Below are 13,128 nucleotides of genomic sequence, written 5' to 3' on the forward strand. Positions count from 1 at the left end.
AGTGTGCCCATCACTGGTCTGATAGTGTGCCCATCACTAGACTGATAGTGTGCCCATCACTGGACTGAACCTGTAGTGTGTCCATCACTAGACTAAGTCTATACTGTGCCCATCATTGGACTGAGTCCATACTGTGCTCATCATTGGACTGAGTCTATACTGTGCCCATCACTGGACTGAATCCATACTGTGCCCATCACTGGACTTAACCTGTAGTGTGCCCATCACTGGACTGAGTATATACTGTGCCCATCTTTAGACTAAGTGTATACTGTGCCCATCTCTAGACTGAACTAGTGTACCCATCAGTGGACAGAGTCTATAGTGTGGCCATCAATAAACTGAGTCTATAGTGTGTCCATCCCTGGACTGAACCTACATTATACCCATTACAGGAGTAAGCCCATAGTGTACCCATCACTGGACTGAGCCTATACTGTATCCAATCCAGGACTGAGCCCACAGTGTACCCATCACTGGACTAAGTCTACGGTGTACCTATTATTGGACTGACCTTATAGTGTACCTATCAATGGATTGAACCTATAGTATACCCATTACTGCACCAAGCCTATATTGTGACTATCACTGCACTAAGCCCAATTTACTGGACAGACTTCACATTGCACCAACAATGGCGGGATGCCACACTGCACCCATTCCTGGACAAACCTCTGTTTATACCAACTACTGGACTAAACTCACTTTTTACCCATAAATGAACTGACTTTTCATTGCTCCCTTACTAAATTGGTTTTATTAAATAGCCCTTACCTTGTCCCCAATACTGGATTGACCCCACATTGCCCCCATTACTGGGTCAACCCCAAAATGCCCAGATCTATGGATTGACTTCACACTGCCCTATTCCTGTACTGAACCCACATTGGAGTCATCCTTATAGAGGCTTCACAATGCAATCATCACTGGATTTACCTCACATTGGAATAATCCCTGGATAGATCTCACATTGCAATCATCACTAGATTGATTTCACATTGCCTCATCACTGGACTGGCTCCACTCTGCCCCTTTCAGTGGACTGACTCCTCATTGTCATCAATATAGAGTTATTTCACATTGTCCCCATTACTTCCCCATACACCAGCTCCCAGCTTTTAACTATTGCATGTGGTACTGTATTCAACTTGTGTTCAGCTGAGTGCCGTAATGTGATTTAAAGGAAGAATCATTCATTAACCTGTAGCTGTCACTAATGTGCAATGTGCATAGGAAATCAATTTATCATTCTGTCTAAACGATTATTACTTCTGGATGATTTGCTATGAGAGAAGATCAAATTGTTTTAATCAAAAGGACACACACATACACACACTAGATTGCTATATGACATATAGCACAGTACTTAGAGCATTTTATTGAATAGAAAGGTTTTGCTAACTGAGATGTTTTAAATTATGTGGGGTTCCTAGAATATCATATATTTTCCACATGGTGCAACAAGTAACAAAATGTAAATACAAATCTTACCGAATAATCTGTCCATGGTGATGCAATTCTTTTTTCAGCTAATAGACTAAGACTGATCCTAATAGAACATTGCAAAGTGCAGTAACTGCATCTGATTGAAAAAAAATCTCTCACATTTACTGAATATGGTTTATGGAGCATTGCATGGAAGCGGTTTAATGAATAAAGCTAAGCATTTTCTTTGAGAAGAACGTACATAAACATTATTTATGCCCTATATCAGGGCTTCCTATGCCCTTGTCCAGCTGGGTAGTAAGGCAGGCAGTATGTTCAAACTGCTATGATAACTAAACAAACAAGTGCCCCCATTAATATTAGCTGACAGTCTACTAATGCCAAGAGCAGTGTGGCGCCAACTTGTTTCTACATGGCATTCCTGGAATAGAGGGATTTAACTGTATGTAACTGAAACTCTGACATTCTTCGGAATCAAAGCTTTTCCATAGTTATATAAGCCTGCAACAATAAACACTGTCCTCACAAATATTGAAACACAATAATATTTACAGATATGTAATGCAATGGCTTCAAATATTAAACACTGTGACGTTAACAAAGTCAGTATATATCCCAGGCTACTAGAAAGCAGAACGGTGTCTTTATTGCACTGTATTGTCTGGTAAAGTTCTTTATGCGTGGAGACTGGAGTGTTGTCATAGCTGATTAAATAAGTGCACAGACTTGATAAATTTAGATACAGGAAAGAGTACCATGGTACTGTGCTCCTGATAAATTGAGATCTCAGAGGAGGGGAATCCACAGTGTTGTACTAGGCATACAATGCACTTTGCAAGAGCTCAATAAAAATTGCATATATTGTCCTAATTATTCTTTTTCAAAACCAGTAGAAGAGACATACTGGACATCATTCTCTATTGCCTGGGCATATTGGGCATCACTGTATTTAATGAACTGAGTTCCGAAGCACACTTGTATAACCAGGGCATACTTAACAGTGAAATTGTCATTTCAACATGGATTTTCCAGGAAGTGAAATTTCAAACTCGTTATTATGTGACAGATGTGCTGCAGTTCTGTCTTAAAAGTAATCTATTGGCAGAAAAAAATAATGTAGTGCATTTGCTTGTGGAAAGAGGCAAAGCTCACAGCCTAAAACATCCTATTCGCAACTAATATTCTCATTGCTGTAAACCAATGAAAGGTGAATTTTTAGGTTTCTGTGGGTTATTACTTTTCAGCTTTTGCCTTCTGTAATAAACTTACATGTGTTGTACAAAACTGGGGGCATCAAAATGAGGTGGTATAATACAATTTTGTGTTCAGTAACTATTTACCTAAGAATTAAGTTCTATTGGAGTAACATATTTATTTTCCCATACGAATATCACTCTGATAAGTAGTGTTCTGTTCTATAGTATGCAATGTGTACTTATTGTGCATCTGATTGAAAAAAAATCTCTCACATTTACTGAATATGGTTTATGGAGCATTGCATGGAAGCGGTTTAATGAATAAAGCTAAGCATTTTCTTTGAGAAGAACGTACATAAACATTATTTATGCCCTATATCAGGGCTTCCTATGCCCTTGTCCAGCTGGGTAGTAAGGCAGGCAGTATGTTCAAACTGCTATGATAACTAAACAAACAAGTGCCCCCATTAATATTAGCTGACAGTCTACTAATGCCAAGAGCAGTGTGGCGCCAACTTGTTTCTACATGGCATTCCTGGAATAGAGGGATTTAACTGTATGTAACTGAAACTATGACATTCTTCGGAATCAAAGCTTTTCCATAGTTATATAAGCCTGCAACAATAAACACTGTCTTCACAAATATTGAAACACAATAATATTTACAGATATGTAATGCAATGGCTTCAAATATTAAACACTGTGACGTTAACAAAGTCAGTATATATCCCAGGCTACTAGAAAGCAGAACGGTGTCTTTATTGCACTGTATTGTCTGGTAAAGTTCTTTATGCGTGGAGACTGGAGTGTTGTCATAGCTGATTAAATAAGTGCACAGACTTGATAAATTTAGATACAGGAAAGAGTACCATGGTACTGTGCTCCTGATAAATTGAGATCTCAGAGGAGGGGAATCCACAGTGTTGTACTAGGCATACAATGCACTTTGCAAGAGCTCAATAAAAATTGCATATATTGTCCTAATTATTCTTTTTCAAAACCAGTAGAAGAGACATACTGGACATCATTCTCTATTGCCTGGGCATATTGGGCATCACTGTATTTAATGAACTGAGTTCCGAAGCACACTTGTATAACCAGGGCATACTTAACAGTGAAATTGTCATTTCAACATGGATTTTCCAGGAAGTGAAATTTCAAACTCGTTATTATGTGACAGATGTGCTGCAGTTCTGTCTTAAAGTAATCTATTGGCAGAAAAAAATAATGTAGTGCATTTGCTTGTGGAAAGAGGCAAAGCTCACAGCCTAAAACATCCTATTCGCAACTAATATTCTCATTGCTGTAAACCAATGAAAGGTGAATTTTTAGGTTTCTGTGGGTTATTACTTTTCAGCTTTTGCCTTCTGTAATAAACTTACATGTGTTGTACAAAACTGGGGGCATCAAAATGAGGTGGTATAATACAATTTTGTGTTCAGTAACTATTTACCTAAGAATTAAGTTCTATTGGAGTAACATATTTATTTTCCCATACGAATATCACTCTGATAAGTAGTGTTCTGTTCTATAGTATGCAATGTGTACTTATTGCCGGGTACGTCAGTAGCAATGGCTTACCTACCTCACCTGTTAAGTGAATGGTTTGTAAAACTCTCAGACTTTTTTTTGTTATAAGAGCCATTTATAATGTTTATTCAGTTATGTTTTTTAAAAATGTCTTTTGTATAAAATGTCCTAAGCATATCTACTTAAACATGTTTTTTTCTAGTTGTTTGATTACCATTTCAACAGCATCAATTTTTTGTTTAATGTAAATTCAACTGAATTTGAGAAAACACAGAAAAGCATGTACGGCCAGTTGAAAAAAGGAATCCTCCCGTGAGACCTCAGTAAAACTCAATAAAAAAATCAATTTTCTTGTGGCTAGCATAATACAATGATACACAGTACAAAGTACAGTAAATAATAACACTAATACAGATGAAGAGCACAAACCTTTTAACTCATCAGTCTTTAGTAAAGCAGTGAGAAAAGCATTAATAATGTATAAAGTTCAGTAACCTTTAGGGACTAATCAGATCTACAGTTAAATGTCTATAGGTTCACAAACATTAATGTCCGGTCCTTATGGCAAATGGGAAACAAGTGATCTGATATAAAACAGAGTGAACTTAAAACTAGTTCCAATGATAATTGTTTCCCATCCCTATGGTAATTCATCATTGACAGCATACTCCCTGAGTATACTGAGTTAGGCGGACATGTTTAAAGAATGCACTTAGAATGCAATTCAGCCTGTGGGTGATTGGATCATGGTCCAAGTACCCGATAATTCCATGGCCACAATACACTGCTGTTTACTTCAAGCAACACACAGGCTGTACAGAGTGACATGAATGAACAATCACCTTGCTGGAGGCACCGATCCAAACAAGTTGTCATTTCTTACTAATTAATGGATGCCTGGCATTTGTACTATATGTGTGACCAGTTCACTACTATAAAATCCATAGCATGTACCTGCCAATAGAAGGGTCATGCAGTTTTTGCTTTGTTTACTTACAACTGATCCCTACGACAAAGATAGGAAAAAACATCTGAGCAGAAATGCCTACTCTAATGCTATGGCTGTGTTTTCTTCCACAGGCATAGGTTAATAATAGTCAGCATACAATGCTTATGGATGATTAAAATGTCATGAAAATGAAACAAAAAAATATTTTTTTTGACCTTTTAAAATCTAAATGGGGACTTTTTTTTCATTGTGTAAGGTAGTGACAGACGTGGGCTTCAATCATAATACAAAGCAATAGATATTTTTCCTATAATACTCATATTCTGAACATTCATATCTTACTATGTTTATTTATAAAATGATAATTATGTTTGGAGGAAAAGTGAGCTTATCAGAGGTATAGAGCTGTGGCATTGCCCAGTAAGCATTGGTGGCCAGTTGGCACATACAAAATTTTATCATTCGCTGATCCATTGAAATTGTTGATATGGCGGGATTGTGCATGTAGCAATTTTGTACCTTATCCTGTACTTTCCATTAATGTAATATATTCTATATCAGTTTGGGGTGAGGTTTGATGGGTGATTTTATTTATTTCTGTGCAGACTTTTGCTATAAGCAAAAACAAAAAAAAATCTGCAGATGAAATCCTAAGAATTGCTATTTAGATAATTAGGACCTAGATATAGTTTTGTGGAATTGGGCAGGGACATCCAATACTAACCAGTGGAAAATAAAGACACATCAGAAGGTATTGTTGGTAAGATGGTGGGGTTGGTAACATCTTGTTTTATTCTTTTTTGCTCAAGTTTCCTTGAGCATGCAGATCTCTCCATTCTTTCATATTATATTTGGGTAAAATGTGCATAGTGATCAACTTTGGCAATCTAAGCTGTTATAGTGTAAGGATATTCCAACTCTTTTGTAAATAATTTTGTACATATGAGAAAATCAAGAGTTTCAATTTCCCAGAAATTGGGATGGAGGAAGCTTTATATATAATAAATAAATGTCCCCACATTATTTTTGGCTTTTTGACAAATATTTGTCCTTTACTCAAATAAAAGGAAAATTTAATTGTCCAAACTAGCATAAACAAAAAAAATTATAAACTTTAAAAAAAACAAAACAAAACAGTGAAACATTAATTTTAATGCAGAATCTAGGCAGATGTCGTGTACACATGTATATGTTTATGTTATATAGTTGTTCCATGTTATATCCTCTCTGAAAATGATGTATATTCAAAAGGGTCATTTTTAATATTGAGGCACATTGTTTTGGTTTATTTTATTACAATCACTGTCATTGTATCATGGAATAAACTCCTGTACTATAAGAACACAGATGTGACTAGCCTTAGTATTATTAAAATTCAATTTAATAGGTGCACATGTTGCCTGGAACAGACCTTATTTGTATTTTCAGTTTTTAGAAACAAATGCAGTTGTTAAGGGATAAAGTCCCATTTAAAAACTATGGGCTAAAAATAGGAGTTTACTATTATTTAGCTTCAAAGCACTTCACTGAAAATCTTTGGATCACTGCCTCCTAGGAAAATGGGGTTATCTTGACAGGTCTAGTTTTTAATGGCAATTTTTTTTCTGTCTGCAGAGAGATCAATAATATAGTCTTACGTTGTCATTGGCTTCATTTGTTCACAAAAATGTCATGTCATTTTATGTGAGAAATCCTTAAGGTTGCAGACATAAGATCATCTTACATGATGCTTGCAAATATGTCACGTACTGTGATACTAATGAACCTGTAATGTTTTGTATTAGGAAAACTGTTGATGCTCTGCTCACACGTCCCCTCCTGGACCCATGGTGTGCCTTTCAGCTGTTGAATACAGGGATGTACAGCCACAGACATGCATATGACATCATACTGCACTTTGTGTGTGCTTGCAGCCCCATTCGCATATGCGCACAGCCCCATTAGCATATGCGCACAGCACACATGTGCCCTCACACTTGCTGTTTGTGCGCTTTTGAGTGCTATTTAAGTTTCTCCTGTTCCAGGCGCAGGTTGTGTGATCCTCAGCATGTTACTGACTACTTCCTCAGCAACATTCTGTCTGTTAGACTTCTATGATACTGACCTCAACTTAACCTTGACTCTTCTTTCTGTTCTGTGTCTGCTCTGACTTCAGCCTGGCCTGACATTGATTATTGTCTGCTGCCTGCCCTGACCTCTTACCAGTCTGACTTTGATTCCTGCCATCTGCCCTGAGCTTGGATGTCATGATCTCAAATTCTTGCCAGCTGTCTGCCCCAATCTCAGTCTGTCAAACACCCTGCTTGCTGTTAATTATCATTCTTGAATCTAGAATTCCCATACAGAGTAAGTTGCTGAAGTTGTTCTTTCTTATCCATATTGTTTTGTAAAACTTAAACTGTACATTGTAATTTTGTAGTAGTTTACAACAAAAGTGAAGCAGCAGGGGGGTAAACTCTGTAAAATATGTTTTGCATTGCCGTATGTTTCCAAAGCATTTTGCTGTTGCAAAATCAAATCTACCACAGAACATAGGTTTGTTTCATTGAATTGTTTTGGAAACTAGTGTGATCATGGACTAGCCACCCATGGTTTTGTTTACTTGTTGGCCTTTACTTTAAATCTTTCAGTAAAGCCCTATGTTACGGATCCAGTGAAATGAGTTATGCTGCTAGGTTCTATTTATTAGCTAAACCATTCCATGAAGGTTTAAATTAAAGAGGAACTAAACTGAAAACTGCAAACTTTTACTCTACATAAAATGGTTGTCTACTCTTTTATGTAAATTATAAATTGTGAGTTTAGGTACGCTTTAAGGGTCAATCCACGAAAGATTTGAGTGTTAGGTAGCACAATGGTTCTCATACTTTGAAATACATTCATACCCATGTATTTTTTACATGACAATGAAGCACACAATATCTAGTACACAATGGTGGCGTGAATGAGCTCTGAACCGATTTCATAGGGGTATAATTAATAAAGAAGTAGATGACGGTCATTATACATTTACAGTAGGTAAATTCATCACTATAACTTAGAACACATGCAATGGGAAGATACACCTGCAGTGAATGTGTGGTGAATGTCACATTTACTGCTTTATAAATACAGTATAGATTTAAGTGCTTGCTCTGAAATGTACTGAAAAACGTCTTCTTTCTTTGGCTGTTTGAGAACAGTTTATCACATATGCAAGACACAAGGAAGAGTTTGTTAAAAGTATCAATCCATGCCAGCTGGCAACCGAGTTACATTTTTTCTTTCTTCCAGAGTATTAAGTTTAAATTTAAATGTTTTCTGTGGAGAGCACAAGTTTGCTCTAATTATCAGTCAACAAAGCCAACAAAAAATTGTATTTCAGTTTTTAGCAATTGGGGGAGAGGTAACTTGCCAAAAAGTTTCTTATATACTGTAGCAAACGAGCAAGCTCCCATGTTTTTGCTATCGCTCTGTGCTGTCAAATCTATCATTGAGGACTTTCACGCTTCCTGATTATCATTTAATGTATTTTATATCATGAAGATTCCTGTATGAGACGCAAGACCCAAAATTTGGAACATCCAAAAATTTAAGGTCAGTGGAAACTGTAGTAGTAAGATGCAACTGCTGGATTCACAAAAAATTTAGTAAACTTTTAATGTCATGATAATGCAAGTGAATCCCCGGTAATGCATGGTAGCTTTTATTTTAAAACTGGCTTGGTACATATTTTCCAGGTTTGTCATTTGGGCACTGGTTGACTTTGGACAAAAGATGCTAATTTCCCCTACATGTTGCTAACCCTAAAGTTGTTCCTAACTCCTAACCACCTCTTAATTACCCATCATCTATTCCATTCCTTTAAATGAGACCTTTTAATTAAACAATGGTCGTGCAATTTACATATTTTTAACAAGCAACAAACGCTACACAGTATATGTAGCACATTTTAAGTTCAGAACATATAAACAATGACATATCTACTTTATATTTAAAGATTTATAGTTTTCCAGTAGCTCAAAAATGTCTCTTCATGTATGTAACAGATAAAATATGATATACTGTCTTAAAATTGTATGAAAATGAAAGATATAAGTACATTATCCTAACACAGTCAATAAAGATAGTTTGTATTATGCAAAAAGAAAACTCAGTTGACTATAAAATGTCTTACCTGAAACATCATGCATGTGTCCAACCCTGTCCATGAAATTAAACAGGAGCTGATGTTAATAACACCTTTAGTCAATAAAGAATTGTTATTCACTTGGCACAAGAACATTGGCAGTGGTTGCAATGGCCTATTAGAATAAAAAAATAGCATTTAAAATGTATGTCAAGCTAAAAAATTGTAAAGTTGTACTGTTGCCCTGCAGCTCTACCCACCCCCCCTCTGTAATGGTCAGTGAGACAAATAATTACCCTCCGCCCCCAATCCAGTAATCCTCTATGTGTGGTCCTGTTCATGTTGTGCACAAATGCCGTGGCCCCTTTTATTTCTTTGAGAAAGCCATATTGATGGTGGTAACTCTGGGTACATGAACAGTTCAAACCTGATGTTTTTGTATACAACTCATAGACTACAACGTCTATCTTGTACATAGAAATTGTACATAGAAAAGTGAACCTTCGGACATCTCAATGTTATACTACCTTGCCAATAAAAATTACCACCTGGATTTAACTAAGCAAATAAATAGGAGTCTCCATTGCATAAATTATACAATGATTATTGTGTTTCCGCTTTCATTTTTTAAAAACCCTCGTCAGAAAACATATCCTGTAGTCATGGAAAAGATGTTAAATTGTTTCAGAAAGGTCACATCACTGGCCCTATAAAAGCAAAGAAAACAAAGAGAATGCTAAAATTGGCCCAAGAACTGTCCAATGCATTACTAAAACATTACTTGGAAAGAAATGTGGTTAGGAAATATTCTTTAAATAATAATTATAATCGGGGATTACTGTAAAAAAATCAGAACCTAAAGCTTTGATTATTAGCAAAAGTAAAATTATTTCTACTCTGATCTACCTGACATGCTCACGTAAGGGTTCGCAAAACAGTAACAGGCGAGAAGACAGGGAGTTTACTGAAGATTCAGGATGCTGCTGGTGGTTTCTTTGTACATTGTAAGTATAGTAAGTTGTAAAACAACAAACAAACTGTGAAATAAATATTACTGTCTGGCCGCTGGCTATCTCACTTTGTAGCCCTGTCTACTCTAGACAAACAAAACATCAGGGAAAGTCCATGAGAAAATGTGACAACTTAAAATATTGGGGAATTTCTGTCGGTAACATTAGTATTGAGCTCCCTTGCCTTCTAGATACAAACTGGACACAGAAATCAGCCTTTCTTAGACAACATGAGCCTACATAACACTCCACATATAAAAAACCCAGACATGCACTGGGTGGTTAGGGAACCTTTTAGACTCTTCCTTGAGCAGAACCCTAAAGGTTTTTTTAGTTTTCCAAAGCCATATTTGAAAACAACCCTACCTTTTCCTGGGGCTTTTAACACATAAATGCCTGACAATGGGTGCAAGATCCACAGCTTCACACATTTTTTCTATCAGATACTGTGAAACACTGTATTATCATGGCACAATGCAAAGTGAAGTCATGGTATTGTAAGTAAACAAATGCGTATCTTATAAGTACTAATCATAAAAAAAGGCTTTAATTCATTAGATAGCATAAAGTTTGGACTCTAAAACAATGGAAGAAAAGGCCATATGGTCTAATGAGTCTGATTTTCCGTTTTCTACAGTGATGAGCACATCAGGGTGGATGAAATGTTGCACCCATTATGCCTACTATAATAAGCCTTTGGGGAGGTGTTATCATCTGGAGTTCCTTCAGGTGTAGGTTCAGCATGAGCAATCATTTTCACACCTGAACTGGCCACCAGAGAGACCAGACCCTAACCCCATCATAAAGATTCTCCCATCATCAATACAAGATCTTGGGTAAAATAATGCAGCTCCGGATGGAAACAAATGTTGTGATATTGTATAGGCCTATTGAAAAGATACCACAATTAATATGTGTACTGTGAGTGTGTACTCTCCCTCTCCTCATCTCCAGAGTATGGAAGGTGGTATACTGCAGAGAACTTTACTTATTCAAATCACTGCAGCAGTTAGGTATATATATATATATATATATATATATATCCTTCCTAAAAAAAAGGTATCCAGACCTTGTGTGTGCTTACTAGGTGGATTAAAAGTGACTTTTTGTAGCATTTGATAGACATGGCATAAAGGTGGAAGACCAAAAAACATGGCACACCAGACCAAAAATGGCTGAGCACTACTACTTATGTAGAATGTCGGCTGTACTATGGATTCAGTTGTTTTTAATGAGCTTCCTGTTACCTATTAGCAATAGATGCTTAATAAACAAAATATATCGGACAGATCTGACACACCTGGTGGGAGCACAGGGTAGCCATGAATTTGGGAGTCAAGGAAGAAAGGGGTCAGTGAAATATTCGGCTTAGAAAGATGTTTAAAAGGATCTCTTAAAGTTGGTTTAATAGTGGAATGTTGCAGTTGTTAGGGGTCTAACTTCAGGTAAGAGTTTGGCTGAAGGGGTCCAACTTGAGTGTGTTTAAAGAATGAAGGGGGGGTGTAGAAACTGTTTCTGTAGGTCAGGTATAATACTGAGTAGCTTTATTATCCCAATGTAATAAGAAAGCCCTTCTTAGAGATTAAGCTGTGAGCGAAGGAATGTTTATATTAGGAGTTTCAGATTGATCTTATAATTTTAAGAGCTAAAGACCAGCAATTCTGTGACTAGGTTGGCAAGTGAATCAAAGACTGCATGAAAAAAAAGAACAGGCTGTTGGTGAATGCAATTACCTTGTGTTGGCATAATTCCTTGAAAACTCATGTTGCTTCTGGTTATATGTAGGAAAAGCTTAGGGGTTAGAATAACAAAAAAAGGAGAAAGAGGAAAGCTCAACAGGTGCCATTATTTAGTGGGAATGGACCCCACAAGATCCCATTTATCTTCATAGAGGCTATGGGTAGTGCTCCTATCAATATAAGATTTTAGATTGTAAGCCTATGTGTTCAAGGCTGAAAGTACTAGTCCTCCCTGTCAAAGTCTTCCTTGGTGTCAGTGGAATGTAGAAGGACAGAGGTAGCCTTAGACAAGGCAGTATAAATGAGATTGTAACCCCTAGTTGTATTATTAGAAGCATTGTGCATGGGCCTGAAGAACACTTGAACCAATTAGACAAGCCCGTATAGAGTAGCCTAAAAATTAGAATTTTTGCAAAAATTTTCACATCCCAGTTAAGTACTGAAATAGGACAATAACTAGAGTACTGTTTGGGGTCCCTGCTTTCCTTTTGAATTAGAGTTGTATGCATCCTTAGGACATATATGGGAATGTCGTACCCTGTAATAAGTGTATTCAAATCACATAGGAAATGTTTGAAAAGGAAAAGGAACATAGTATGACAAGCCCAAACAATCTGGTCCTGGGACCTTGCCTCAGAAGAAAGGTGGAAGAAATGGCCTCCAATAACTTCCCTGATGCCAGGGAGGACTCCAGCTCTGCGATATCCCGCTTGGGGTAATATGAATGGGGGAACACTTACTAACTCTTACTATAACTATTGGGGAGCAGTGTTGTCACCTAAAATCATTGTTAGGGTTTGCATACACTCAAATCGATAGATTATTTTAAATGTTTCCTTTAAAGGTTTAACCACAGTCTGTAAAATAAAAGCCATTTGAGGTCAGGCCTGTGCCAATGTATAAGCTACACACTGGTCTTAAAATTTGTAAAGTTCAGTTCCAAAAATTATACTGGTAATGTGGACTAATCAAAGTCATTGCCTTGGTCAATTTTGGGTATAATTGGGCTTTATATTTGTTCATACATAACATTTTACCCCCATTTTTTTTTTTTTTGCAATGCATTTATTTATGCCAACATATTTCACTGTAGTGTGCACACATGATGTTAATAAAACTACTTTGGTTATCACCTAAACTCTAAGAGTCT

At 36.7% G+C, this 13,128-nt stretch overlaps 1 protein-coding gene across 9 annotated transcripts in view; it reads left to right on the forward strand.

Moving 5' to 3' along the window:
- PDE1B (phosphodiesterase 1B) overlaps positions 1-13,128 on the forward strand; it is a 177,497-nt gene that overhangs the window by 873 nt on the left and 163,496 nt on the right. The window lies entirely within an intron of this gene.

The sequence above is a fragment of the Pyxicephalus adspersus genome, chromosome 1 (genome assembly GCF_032062135.1).
Source record: "Pyxicephalus adspersus chromosome 1, UCB_Pads_2.0, whole genome shotgun sequence".
Classification (NCBI taxonomy): domain Eukaryota; kingdom Metazoa; phylum Chordata; class Amphibia; order Anura; family Pyxicephalidae; genus Pyxicephalus; species Pyxicephalus adspersus.